Source organism: Coregonus clupeaformis, unplaced genomic scaffold (assembly GCF_020615455.1).
Source record: "Coregonus clupeaformis isolate EN_2021a unplaced genomic scaffold, ASM2061545v1 scaf0320, whole genome shotgun sequence".
NCBI lineage: Eukaryota > Metazoa > Chordata > Actinopteri > Salmoniformes > Salmonidae > Coregonus > Coregonus clupeaformis.
Genome location: NW_025533775.1, coordinates 142,991 through 156,425, shown reverse-complemented (window position 1 = coordinate 156,425; position 13,435 = coordinate 142,991).

Here is a 13,435-nt window from a genome sequence, read left to right as displayed (position 1 = left end):
TGTCTGTTGAGTCTGTATCTGTCTGTATCTGTCTGTTGAGTCTGTATCTGTCTGTTGAGTCTGTATCTCTCTGTTGAGTCTGTATCTGTCTGTATCTGTCTGTTGAGTCTGTATCTGTCTGTTGAGTCTGTATCTGCCTGTTGAGTCTGTATCTGTCTGTTGAGTCTGTATCTGTCTGTTGAGTCTGTATCTGTCTGTATCTGTCTGTATCTGTCTGTATCTGTCTGTATCTGTCTGTTGAGTCTGTATCTGTCTGTTGAGCCTGTATCTGTCTGTTGAGTCTGTATCTGTCTGTATCTGTCTGTTGAGTCTGTATCTGTCTGTATCTGTCTGTATCTGTCTGTTGAGTCTGTATCTGTCTGTATCTGTCTGTATCTGTCTGTTGAGTCTGTATCTGTCTGTATCTGTCTGTTGAGTCTGTATCTGTCTGTTGAGTCTGTATCTGTCTGTATCTGTCTGTATCTGTCTGTTGAGTCTGTATCTGTCTGTATCTGTCTGTTGAGTCTGTATCTGTCTGTATCTGTCTGTTGAGTCTGTATCTGTCTGTTGAGTCTGTATCTGTCTGTATCTGTCTGTATCTGTCTGTTGAGTCTGTATCTGTCTGTATCTGTCTGTTGAGTCTGTATCTGTCTGTGTCTGTCTGTATCTGTCTGTTGAGTCTGTATCTGTCTGTTGAGTCTGTATCTGTCTGTATCTGTCTGTATCTGTCTGTTGAGTCTGTATCTGTCTGTATCTGTCTGTTGAGTCTGTATCTGTCTGTATCTGTCTGTATCTGTCTGTATCTGTCTGTCGAGTCTGTATCTGTCTGTATCAGTCTGTTGAGTCTGTATCTGTCTGTATCTGTCTGTATCTGTCTGTATCTCTCTGTTGAGTCTGTATCTGTCTGTATCTGTCTGTTGAGTCTGTATCTCTCTGTTGAGTCTGTATCTGTCTGTATCTGTCTGTATCTGTCTGTTGAGTCTGTATCTGTCTGTATCTGTCTGTTGAGTCTGTATCTGTCTGTATCTGTCTGTTGAGTCTGTATCTGTCTGTTGAGTCTGTATCTGTCTGTATCTGTCTGTATCTGTCTGTTGAGTCTGTATCTGTCTGTATCTGTCTGTTGAGTCTGTATCTGTCTGTTGAGTCTGTATCTCTCTGTTGAGTCTGTATCTGTCTGTATCTGTCTGTTGAGTCTGTATCTGTCTGTTGAGTCTGTATCTGCATGTTGAGTCTGTATCTGTCTGTTGAGTCTGTATCTGTCTGTTGAGTCTGTATCTGTCTGTATCTGTCTGTATCTGTCTGTATCTGTCTGTATCTGTCTGTTGAGTCTGTATCTGTCTGTTGAGCCTGTATCTGTCTGTTGAGTCTGTATCTGTCTGTATCTGTCTGTTGAGTCTGTATCTGCCTGTATCTGTCTGTATCTGTCTGTTGAGTCTGTATCTGTCTGTATCTGTCTGTATCTGTCTGTATCTGTCTGTTGAGTCTGTATCTGTCTGTATCTGTCTGTTGAGTCTGTATCTGTCTGTTGAGTCTGTATCTGTCTGTATATGTCTGTATCTGTCTGTATCTGTCTGTTGAGTCTGTATCTGTCTGTATCTGTCTGTTGAGTCTGTATCTGTCTGTATCTGTCTGTTGAGTCTGTATCTGTCTGTTGAGTCTGTATCTGTCTGTATCTGTCTGTATCTGTCTGTTGAGTCTGTATCTGTCTGTATCTGTCTGTTGAGTCTGTATCTGTCTGTGTCTGTCTGTATCTGTCTGTTGAGTCTGTATCTGTCTGTTGAGTCTGTATCTGTCTGTATCTGTCTGTATCTGTCTGTTGAGTCTGTATCTGTCTGTATCTGTCTGTTGAGTCTGTATCTGTCTGTATCTGTCTGTATCTGTCTGTTGAGTCTGTATCTGTCTGTTGAGTCTGTATCTGTCTGTATCTGTCTGTTGAGTCTGTATCTGTCTGTTGAGTCTGTATCTGTCTGTATCTGTCTTTTGAGTCTGTATCTGTCTGTTGAGTCTGTATCTGTCTGTATCTGTCTGTTGAGCCTGTATCTGTCTGTTGAGTCTGTATCTGTCTGTATCTGTCTGTTGAGTCTGTATCTGTCTGTATCTGTCTGTTGAGTCTGTATCTGTCTGTATCTGTCTGTATCTGTCTGTTGAGTCTGTATCTGTCTGTTGAGTCTGTATCTGTCTGTATCTGTCTGTATCTGTCTGTTGAGTCTGTATCTGTCTGTATCTGTCTGTTGAGTCTGTATCTGTCTGTATCTGTCTGTATCTGTCTGTTGAGTCTGTATCTGTCTGTTGAGTCTGTATCTGTCTGTATCTGTCTGTTGAGTCTGTATCTGTCTGTTGAGTCTGTATCTGTCTGTTGAGTCTGTATCTGTCTGTATCTGTCTGTTGAGTCTGTATCTGTCTGTTGAGTCTGTATCTGTCTGTATCTGTCTGTATCTGTCTGTTGAGTCTGTATCTGTCTGTATCTGTCTGTTGAGTCTGTATCTGTCTGTATCTGTCTGTTGAGTCTGTATCTGTCTGTATCTGTCTGTATCTGTCTGTTGAGTCTGTATCTGTCTGTTGAGTCTGTATCTGTCTGTATCTGTCTGTATCTGTCTGTTGAGTCTGTATCTGTCTGTTGAGTCTGTATCTGTCTGTATCTGTCTGTTGAGTCTGTATCTGTCTGTTGAGTCTGTATCTGTCTGTATCTGTCTGTTGAGTCTGTATCTGTCTGTATCTGTCTGTATCTGTCTGTATCTGTCTGTTGAGTCTGTATCTGTCTGTATCAGTCTGTTGAGTCTGTATCTGTCTGTATCTGTCTGTATCTGTCTGTATCTCTCTGTTGAGTCTGTATCTGTCTGTATCTGTCTGTTGAGTCTGTATCTCTCTGTTGAGTCTGTATCTGTCTGTATCTGTCTGTATCTGTCTGTTGAGTCTGTATCTGTCTGTATCTGTCTGTTGAGTCTGTATCTGTCTGTATCTGTCTGTTGAGTCTGTATCTGTCTGTTGAGTCTGTATCTGTCTGTATCTGTCTGTATCTGTCTGTTGAGTCTGTATCTGTCTGTATCTGTCTGTTGAGTCTGTATCTGTCTGTTGAGTCTGTATCTCTCTGTTGAGTCTGTATCTGTCTGTATCTGTCTGTTGAGTCTGTATCTGTCTGTTGAGTCTGTATCTGCCTGTTGAGTCTGTATCTGTCTGTTGAGTCTGTATCTGTCTGTTGAGTCTGTATCTGTCTGTATCTGTCTGTATCTGTCTGTATCTGTCTGTATCTGTCTGTTGAGTCTGTATCTGTCTGTTGAGCCTGTATCTGTCTGTTGAGTCTGTATCTGTCTGTATCTGTCTGTTGAGTCTGTATCTGCCTGTATCTGTCTGTATCTGTCTGTTGAGTCTGTATCTGTCTGTATCTGTCTGTATCTGTCTGTTGAGTCTGTATCTGTCTGTATCTGTCTGTTGAGTCTGTATCTGTCTGTTGAGTCTGTATCTGTCTGTATCTGTCTGTATCTGTCTGTTGAGTCTGTATCTGTCTGTATCTGTCTGTTGAGTCTGTATCTGTCTGTATCTGTCTGTTGAGTCTGTATCTGTCTGTTGAGTCTGTATCTGTCTGTATCTGTCTGTCTGAGTCTGTATCTGTCTGTATCTGTCTGTTGAGTCTGTATCTGTCTGTGTCTGTCTGTATCTGTCTGTTGAGTCTGTATCTGTCTGTTGAGTCTGTATCTGTCTGTATCTGTCTGTATCTGTCTGTTGAGTCTGTATCTGTCTGTATCTGTCTGTTGAGTCTGTATCTGTCTGTATCTGTCTGTTGAGTCTGTATCTGTCTGTTGAGTCTGTATCTGTCTGTATCTGTCTTTTGAGTCTGTATCTGTCTGTTGAGTCTGTATATGTCTGTATCTGTCTGTTGAGCCTGTATCTGTCTGTTGAGTCTGTATCTGTCTGTATCTGTCTGTTGAGTCTGTATCTGTCTGTATCTGTCTGTTGAGTCTGTATCTGTCTGTATCTGTCTGTATCTGTCTGTTGAGTCTGTATCTGTCTGTTGAGTCTGTATCTGTCTGTATCTGTCTGTTGAGTCTGTATCTGTCTGTATCTGTCTGTATCTGTCTGTTGAGTCTGTATCTGTCTGTTGAGTCTGTATCTGTCTGTATCTGTCTGTTGAGTCTGTATCTGTCTGTTGAGTCTGTATCTGTCTGTTGAGTCTGTATCTGTCTGTATCTGTCTGTTGAGTCTGTATCTGTCTGTTGAGTCTGTATCTGCCTGTATCTGTCTGTATCTGTCTGTTGAGTCTGTATCTGTCTGTATCTGTCTGTTGAGTCTGTATCTGTCTGTATCTGTCTGTTGAGTCGTATCTGTCTGTATCTGTCTGTATCTGTCTGTTGAGTCTGTATCTGTCTGTATCTGTCTGTATCTGTCTGTTGAGTCTGTATCTGTCTGTATCTGTCTGTTGAGTCTGTATCTGTCTGTATCTGTCTGTTGAGTCTGTATCTGTCTGTATCTGTCTGTATCTGTCTGTATCTGTCTGTTGAGTCTGTATCTGTCTGTATCTGTCTGTTGAGTCTGTATCTGTCTGTTGAGTCTGTATCTGTCTGTATCTGTCTGTTGAGTCTGTATCTGTCTGTATCTGTCTGTTGAGTCTGTATCTGTCTGTTGAGTCTGTATCTGTCTGTATCTGTCTGTATCTGTCTGTTGAGTCTGTATCTGTCTGTTGAGTCTGTATCTGTCTGTATCTGTCTGTATCTGTCTGTATCTGTCTGTTGAGTCTGTATCTGTCTGTATCAGTCTGTTGAGTCTGTATCTGTCTGTATCTGTCTGTATCTGTCTGTATCTCTCTGTTGAGTCTGTATCTGTCTGTATCTGTCTGTATCTGTCTGTTGAGTCTGTATCTCTCTGTTGAGTCTGTATCTGTCTGTATCTGTCTGTATCTGTCTGTTGAGTCTGTATCTGTCTGTATCTGTCTGTTGAGTCTGTATCTGTCTGTATCTGTCTGTTGAGTCTGTATCTGTCTGTTGAGTCTGTATCTGTCTGTATCTGTCTTGTATCTGTCTGTTGAGTCTGTATCTGTCTGTATCTGTCTGTTGAGTCTGTATCTGTCTGTTGAGTCTGTATCTCTCTGTTGAGTCTGTATCTGTCTGTATCTGTCTGTTGAGTCTGTATCTGTCTGTTGAGTCTGTATCTGCCTGTTGAGTCTGTATCTGTCTGTTGAGTCTGTATCTGTCTGTTGAGTCTGTATCTGTCTGTATCTGTCTGTATCTGTCTGTATCTGTCTGTATCTGTCTGTTGAGTCTGTATCTGTCTGTTGAGCCTGTATCTGTCTGTTGAGTCTGTATCTGTCTGTATCTGTCTGTTGAGTCTGTATCTGTCTGTATCTGTCTGTATCTGTCTGTTGAGTCTGTATCTGTCTGTATCTGTCTGTATCTGTCTGTTGAGTCTGTATCTGTCTGTATCTGTCTGTTGAGTCTGTATCTGTCTGTTGAGTCTGTATCTGTCTGTATCTGTCTGTATCTGTCTGTTGAGTCTGTATCTGTCTGTATCTGTCTGTTGAGTCTGTATCTGTCTGTATCTGTCTGTTGCTGTATCTGTCTGTTGAGTCTGTATCTGTCTGTATCTGTCTGTTCTGTCTGTTGAGTCTGTATCTGTCTGTATCTGTCTGTTGAGTCTGTATCTGTCTGTATCTTGTCTGTCTGTATCTGTCTGTTGAGTCTGTATCTGTCTGTACTGAGTCTGTATCTGTCTGTATATCTTTCTGTATCTGTCTGTTGAGTCTGTATCTGTCTGTATCTGTCTGTTGAGTCTGTATCTGTCTGTATCTGTCTGTATCTGTCTGTATCTGTCTGTCGAGTCTGTATCTGTCTGTATCAGTCTGTTGAGTCTGTATCTGTCTGTATCTGTCTGTATCTGTCTGTATCTCTCTGTTGAGTCTGTATCTGTCTGTATCTGTCTGTTGAGTCTGTATCTCTCTGTTGAGTCTGTATCTGTCTGTATCTGTCTGTATCTGTCTGTTGAGTCTGTATCTGTCTGTATCTGTCTGTTGAGTCTGTATCTGTCTGTATCTGTCTGTTGAGTCTGTATCTGTCTGTTGAGTCTGTATCTGTCTGTATCTGTCTGTATCTGTCTGTTGAGTCTGTATCTGTCTGTATCTGTCTGTTGAGTCTGTATCTGTCTGTTGAGTCTGTATCTCTCTGTTGAGTCTGTATCTGTCTGTATCTGTCTGTTGAGTCTGTATCTGTCTGTTGAGTCTGTATCTGCCTGTTGAGTCTGTATCTGTCTGTTGAGTCTGTATCTGTCTGTTGAGTCTGTATCTGTCTGTATCTGTCTGTATCTGTCTGTATCTGTCTGTATCTGTCTGTTGAGTCTGTATCTGTCTGTTGAGCCTGTATCTGTCTGTTGAGTCTGTATCTGTCTGTATCTGTCTGTTGAGTCTGTATCTGCCTGTATCTGTCTGTATCTGTCTGTTGAGTCTGTATCTGTCTGTATCTGTCTGTATCTGTCTGTATCTGTCTGTTGAGTCTGTATCTGTCTGTATCTGTCTGTTGAGTCTGTATCTGTCTGTTGAGTCTGTATCTGTCTGTATCTGTCTGTATCTGTCTGTATCTGTCTGTTGAGTCTGTATCTGTCTGTATCTGTCTGTTGAGTCTGTATCTGTCTGTATCTGTCTGTTGAGTCTGTATCTGTCTGTTGAGTCTGTATCTGTCTGTATCTGTCTGTATCTGTCTGTTGAGTCTGTATCTGTCTGTATCTGTCTGTTGAGTCTGTATCTGTCTGTGTCTGTCTGTATCTGTCTGTTGAGTCTGTATCTGTCTGTTGAGTCTGTATCTGTCTGTATCTGTCTGTATCTGTCTGTTGAGTCTGTATCTGTCTGTATCTGTCTGTTGAGTCTGTATCTGTCTGTATCTGTCTGTATCTGTCTGTTGAGTCTGTATCTGTCTGTTGAGTCTGTATCTGTCTGTATCTGTCTGTTGAGTCTGTATCTGTCTGTTGAGTCTGTATCTGTCTGTATCTGTCTTTTGAGTCTGTATCTGTCTGTTGAGTCTGTATCTGTCTGTATCTGTCTGTTGAGCCTGTATCTGTCTGTTGAGTCTGTATCTGTCTGTATCTGTCTGTTGAGTCTGTATCTGTCTGTATCTGTCTGTTGAGTCTGTATCTGTCTGTATCTGTCTGTATCTGTCTGTTGAGTCTGTATCTGTCTGTTGAGTCTGTATCTGTCTGTATCTGTCTGTATCTGTCTGTTCTGTTGAGTCTGTATCTGTCTGTATCTGTCTGTTGAGTCTGTATCTGTCTGTATCTGTCTGTATCTGTCTGTTGAGTCTGTATCTGTCTGTTGAGTCTGTATCTGTCTGTATCTGTCTGTTGAGTCTGTATCTGTCTGTTGAGTCTGTATCTGTCTGTTGAGTCTGTATCTGTCTGTATCTGTCTGTTGAGTCTGTATCTGTCTGTTGAGTCTGTATCTGTCTGTATCTGTCTGTATCTGTCTGTTGAGTCTGTATCTGTCTGTATCTGTCTGTTGAGTCTGTATCTGTCTGTATCTGTCTGTTGAGTCTGTATCTGTCTGTATCTGTCTGTATCTGTCTGTTGAGTCTGTATCTGTCTGTTGAGTCTGTATCTGTCTGTATCTGTCTGTATCTGTCTGTTGAGTCTGTATCTGTCTGTATCTGTCTGTTGAGTCTGTATCTGTCTGTATCTGTCTGTTGAGTCTGTATCTGTCTGTATCTGTCTGTATCTGTCTGTTGAGTCTGTATCTGTCTGTATCTGTCTGTTGAGTCTGTATCTGTCTGTTGAGTCTGTATCTGTCTGTATCTGTCTGTATCTGTCTGTTGAGTCTGTATCTGTCTGTATCTGTCTGTTGAGTCTGTATCTGTCTGTATCTGTCTGTTGAGTCTGTATCTGTCTGTATCTGTCTGTATCTGTCTGTTGAGTCTGTATCTGTCTGTATCTGTCTGTATCTGTCTGTTGAGTCTGTATCTGTCTGTTGAGTCTGTATCTGTCTGTATCTGTCTGTATCTGTCTGTTGAGTCTGTATCTGTCTGTTGAGTCTGTATCTGTCTGTTGAGTCTGTATCTGTCTGTATCTGTCTGTTGAGTCTGTATCTGTCTGTTGAGTCTGTATCTGTCTGTATCTGTCTGTTGAGTCTGTATCTGTCTGTTGAGTCTGTATCTGTCTGTTGAGTCTGTATCTGTCTGTATCTGTCTGTATCTGTCTGTTGAGTCTGTATCTGTCTGTTGAGTCTGTATCTGTCTGTTGAGTCTGTATCTGTCTGTATCTGTCTGTATCTGTCTGTATCTGTCTGTATCTGTCTGTATCTGTCTGTTGAGTCTGTATCTGTCTGTATCTGTCTGTTGAGCCTGTATCTGTCTGTTGAGTCTGTATCTGTCTGTATCTGTCTGTTGAGTCTGTTGAGTCTGTATCTGTCTGTTGAGTCTGTATCTGTCTGTTGAGTCTGTATCTGTCTGTTGAGTCTGTATCTGTCTTTATCTGTCTGTTAAGTCTGTCTGCCTGAATATCGCCTCACAATAACACATTTTCACTTGTGTCCACCCACACTGCAGATCAGGGACTGAGTCAGTGATACAATTATATTATTTGACCTGTCCCATTTGGAATGACATCTACACTACGATGTGCAAACACACACACTGCTACCCCCCACCCTGCAGCTAGCCAGGGTCACCGACCCCCCCACCCTGCAGCTAGCCAGGGTCACCGACCCCCCACCCTGCAGCTGGCCAGGGTCACCGACCCCCACCCTGCAGCTAGCCAGGGTCACCGACCCCCCACCCTGCAGCTAGCCAGGGTCACCGACCCCCCACCCTGCAGCTAGCCAGGGTCACCGACCCCCCACCCTGCAGCTAGCCAGGGTCACCGACCCCCACCCTGCAGCTAGCCAGGGTCACCGACCCCCCACCCTGCAGCCAGCCAGGGTCACCACCCCCCACCCTGCAGCTAGCCAGGGTCACCGACCCCCACCCTGCAGCTAGCCAGGGTCACCGACCCCCCACCCTGCAGCTAGCCAGGGTCACCGACCCCCCCTACAGCTAGCCAGGGTCACCGACCCCCCCACCCTGCAGCTAGCCAGGGTCACCGACCCCCCACCCTGCAGCTAGCCAGGGTCACTGACCCCCCACCCTGCAGCTAGCCAGGGTCACTGACCCCCCACCCTGCAGCTAGCCAGGGTCACTGCCCCCCCACCCTGCAGCTAGCCAGGGTCACTGACCCCCCACCCTGCAGCTAGCCAGGGTCACCGACCCCCCACCCTGCAGCTAGCCAGGGTCACCGACCCACCCCTGCAGCTAGCCAGGGTCACCGACCCCCCACCCTGCAGCTAGCCAGGGTCACCGACCCCCCCACCCTGCAGCTAGCCAGGGTCACTGACCCCCCCACCCTGCAGCTAGCCAGGGTCACCGACCCCCCACCCTGCAGCTAGCCAGGGTCACCGACCCCCCACCCTGCAGCTAGCCAGGGTCACCCCACCTGCAGCTAGCCAGGGTCACTGACCCCCCACCCTGCAGCTAGCCAGGGTCACCGACCCCACCCTGCAGCTAGCCAGGGTCACCGACCCCCCACCCTGCAGCTAGCCAGGGTCACTGCCCCCACCCTGCAGCTAGCCAGGGTCACCGACCCCCACCCTGCAGCTAGCCAGGGTCACCGACCCCCACCCTGCAGCTAGCCAGGGTCACTGACCCCCCACCCTGCAGCTAGCCAGGGTCACCAGGCAGGGTTGTTGTTTGTGTCACTGTCGTTGCAGAAGTACTAGAGGAGGACACACACACAGTGAACAATGCGTGCCTTCAGGGCTGTAAAATGGTACAGGTCTCTGTGTTTGTGCAACAGCAGCAGAAATCATAGTGCTTATATCTGGCAGGATAACCCCACAGACAGGATAACCCCACAGGCAAGATAACCCCACAGACAGGATAACCCCACAGACAGGATAACCCCACATGCAAGATAACCCCACAGACAGGATAACCCCACAGACAGGATAACCCCACAGGCAAGATAACCCCACAGACAGGATAACCCCACAGGCAAGATAACCCCACAGGCAAGATAACCCCACAGACAGGATAACCCCACAGGCAAGATAACCCCACAGGCAAGATAACCCCACAGACAGGATAACCCCACAGACAGGATAACCCCACAGGCAAGATAACCCCACAGACAGGATAACCCCACAGACAGGATAACCCCACAGGCAGGATAACCCCACAGGCAGGATAACCCCACAGGCAGGATAACACTACAGACAGGATAACCCCACAGACAGGATAACACAACAGGCAGGATAACCCCACAGGCAGGATAACCCCACAGGCAGGATAACCCCACAGGCAGGATAACCCACAGACAGGGCAGCATCTGATGGAGAATAACCAGGAGGAGAAGATACTGTGTTTAGGTATCTGTGTTGTTTACTGCTGTAGTATGAGGCTGGCATGTACAGTGCATTTGGAAAGTATTCAGACCCCTTGACTTTTTACACATTGTTATTTTTCAGCCTTATTCTAAAATGGATTAAATCGTGTTTTCCCCTCATCAATCTACACACAATACACCATAATGACAAAGCAAAAACAGGTTTTTAGACATTTTTGCAAATGTATAAAAAAAAAAAAAATCTTACATTTACATAAGTATTCAGACCTTTTACTCAGTACTGTGTTAAAGCACCTTTGGCAGCGATTACAGCCTTGAGTCTTCTTGGGTATGACGCTACAAACTTGGCATTCTTCTCTACATATCCTCTCAAACTCTGTCAGGTTGTATGGGGAGCGTCGCTGCACAGCTATTTTCAGGTCTCACCAGAGACATTTGATCGGGTTCAAGTCTGGGCTCTGGCTGGGCCACTGAAGGACATTCAGAGACTTGTCCCGATGCCACTCCTGCGTTGTCTTGGATGTCAATCAATCAATCAATCAATTTTATTTTATATAGCCCTTCGTACATCAGCTAATATCTCGAAGTGCTGTACAGAAACCCAGCCTAAAACCCCAAACAGCTAGTAATGCAGGTGTAGAAGCACGGTGGCTAGGAAAAACTCCCTAGAAAGGCCAAAACCTAGGAAGAAACCTAGAGAGGAACCAGGCTATGAGGGGTGGCCAGTCCTCTTCTGGCTGTGCCGGGTGGAGATTATAACAGAACCATACCAAGATGTTCAAAAATGTTCATAAGTGACAAGCATGGTCAAATAATAATCAGGAATAAATCTCAGTTGGCTTTTCATAGCCGATCATTAAGAGTTGAAAACAGCAGGTCTGGGACAGGTAGGGGTTCCATAACCGCAGGCAGAACAGTTGAAACTGGAATAGCAGCAAGGCCAGGCGGACTGGGGACAGCAAGGAGTCACCACGGCCGGTAGTCCCGACGTATGGTCCTAGGGGCTCAGGTCTCTCAGTTGGCTTTTCATAGCCGATCATTAAGAGTTGAAAACAGCAGGTCTGGGACAGGTAGGGGTTTCGTAACCGCAGGCAGAACAGTTGAAACTGGAATAGCAGCAAGGCCAGGCGGACTGGGGACAGCAAGGTGTCAGCATGCCCGGTAGTCCTGACGTATGGTCCTAGGGCTCAGGTTCTCAGAGAGAAGAGAGAGCGAGAGAATTGAGAGAGCATACTTAAATTCACACAGGACACTGGATAAGACAGGAGAAGTACTCCAGGTATAACCAACTAACCCCAGCCCCCCCGACACATAAACTACTGCAGCATAAATACTGGAGGCTGAGACAGGAGCGGTCCGGAGACACTGTGGCCCCATCCGAAGAAACCCCGGACAGGGCCAAACAGGAAGGATATAACCCCACCCACTCTGCCAAAGCACAGCCCCCGCACCACTAGAGGGATATCCTCAACCACCAACTTACAATCCTGAGACAAGGCCGAGTATAGCCCACAGAGGTCTCCACCACAGCACAAACCAAGGGGCGCCAACCCAGACAGGAAGATCACGTCAGTAACTCAACCCACTCAAGTGACGCACCCCCTCTAGGGACGGCATGAAAGAGCACCAGCAAGCCAGTGACTCAGCCCCTGTAACAGGGTTAGAGGCAGAGAACCCCAGTGGAGAGAGGGGAACCGGCCCGGCAGAGACAGCAAGGGCTGTTCGTTGCTCCAGAGCCTTTCCGTTCACCTTCACACTCCTGGGCCAGACTACACTCAATCATATGACCTACTGAAGAGATAAGTCTTCAGTAAAGACTTAAAGGTTGAGACCGAGTCTGCGTCTCTCACATGGGTAGGCAGACTGTTCCATAAAAATGGAGATCTATAGGAGAAAGCCCTGCCTCCCGCTGTTTGCTTAGAAATTCTAGGGACAATTAGGAGGCCTGCGTCTTGTGACCGTAGCGTACGTATTGGTATGTACGGCAGGACCAACTCGGAAAGATAGGTAGGAGCAAGCCCATGTAACGCTTTATAGGTTAACAGTAAAACCTTGAAATCAGCCCTTGCCTTAACAGGAAGCCAGTGTAGGGAAGCTAGCACTGGAGTAATATGATCAAATTTCTTGGTTCTAGTCAGGATTCTAGCAGCCGTATTTAGCACTAACTGAAGTTTATTTAGTGCTTTATCCGGGTAGCCGGGAAAGTAGAGCATTGCATTAGTCTAACCTAGAAGTAACAAATGCATGGATTAATTTTTCTGCATCATTTTTGGACAGAAAATTTCTGATTTTTGCAATGTTACGTAGATGGAAAAAGCTGTCCTTGAAACAGTCTTGATATGTTCGTCAAAAAGAGATCAGGGTCAAGAGTACGCCTGAGGTCCTTCACAGTTTTATTTGAGACGACTTTACAACCATCAAGATGAATTGTCAGATTTAACAGAAGATCTCTTTGTTTCTTGGGACCTAGAACAAGCATCTCTGTTTTGTCCGAGTTTAAAAGTAGAAAGTTTTCAGCCATCCACTTCCTTATGTCTGAAACACAGGCTTCTAGCGAGGGCAATTTTGGGGGCTTCACCATGTTTCATTGAAATGTACAGCTGTGTGTCATCCGCATAGCAGTGAAAGTTAACATTATGTTTTCGAATAACATCCCCAAGAGGTAAAATATATAGTGAAAACAATAGTGGTCCTAAAACGGAACCTTGAGGAACACCGAAATGTACAGTTGATTTGTCGGAGGACAGACCATTCACAGAGACAAACTGATATCTTTCCGACAGGTAAGATCTAAATGTGTGCTTAGGGTTGTTGTCCTGTTGGAAGGTGAACCTTCGTCCCAGTCTGAGGTCCTGAGTGCTCTGTAGCAGGTTTTCATCAAGGATCTCTCCGTACTTTGCTCCGTTCATCTTTCCCTCTATCCTGACTAGTCTCCCAGTCCCTGCCACTGATAAACATCCCCACAGCATGATGCTGCCACCACCATGCTTCACCGTAGGGATGGTGCCAGGTTTCCTCCAGGACGTGACGCTTGGCATTCAAGCCAAAGAGTTCAATCTAAGTTTCATCAGACCAGAGAATCTTGTTTCTCATGGTCTAAGAGTCCTTTAGG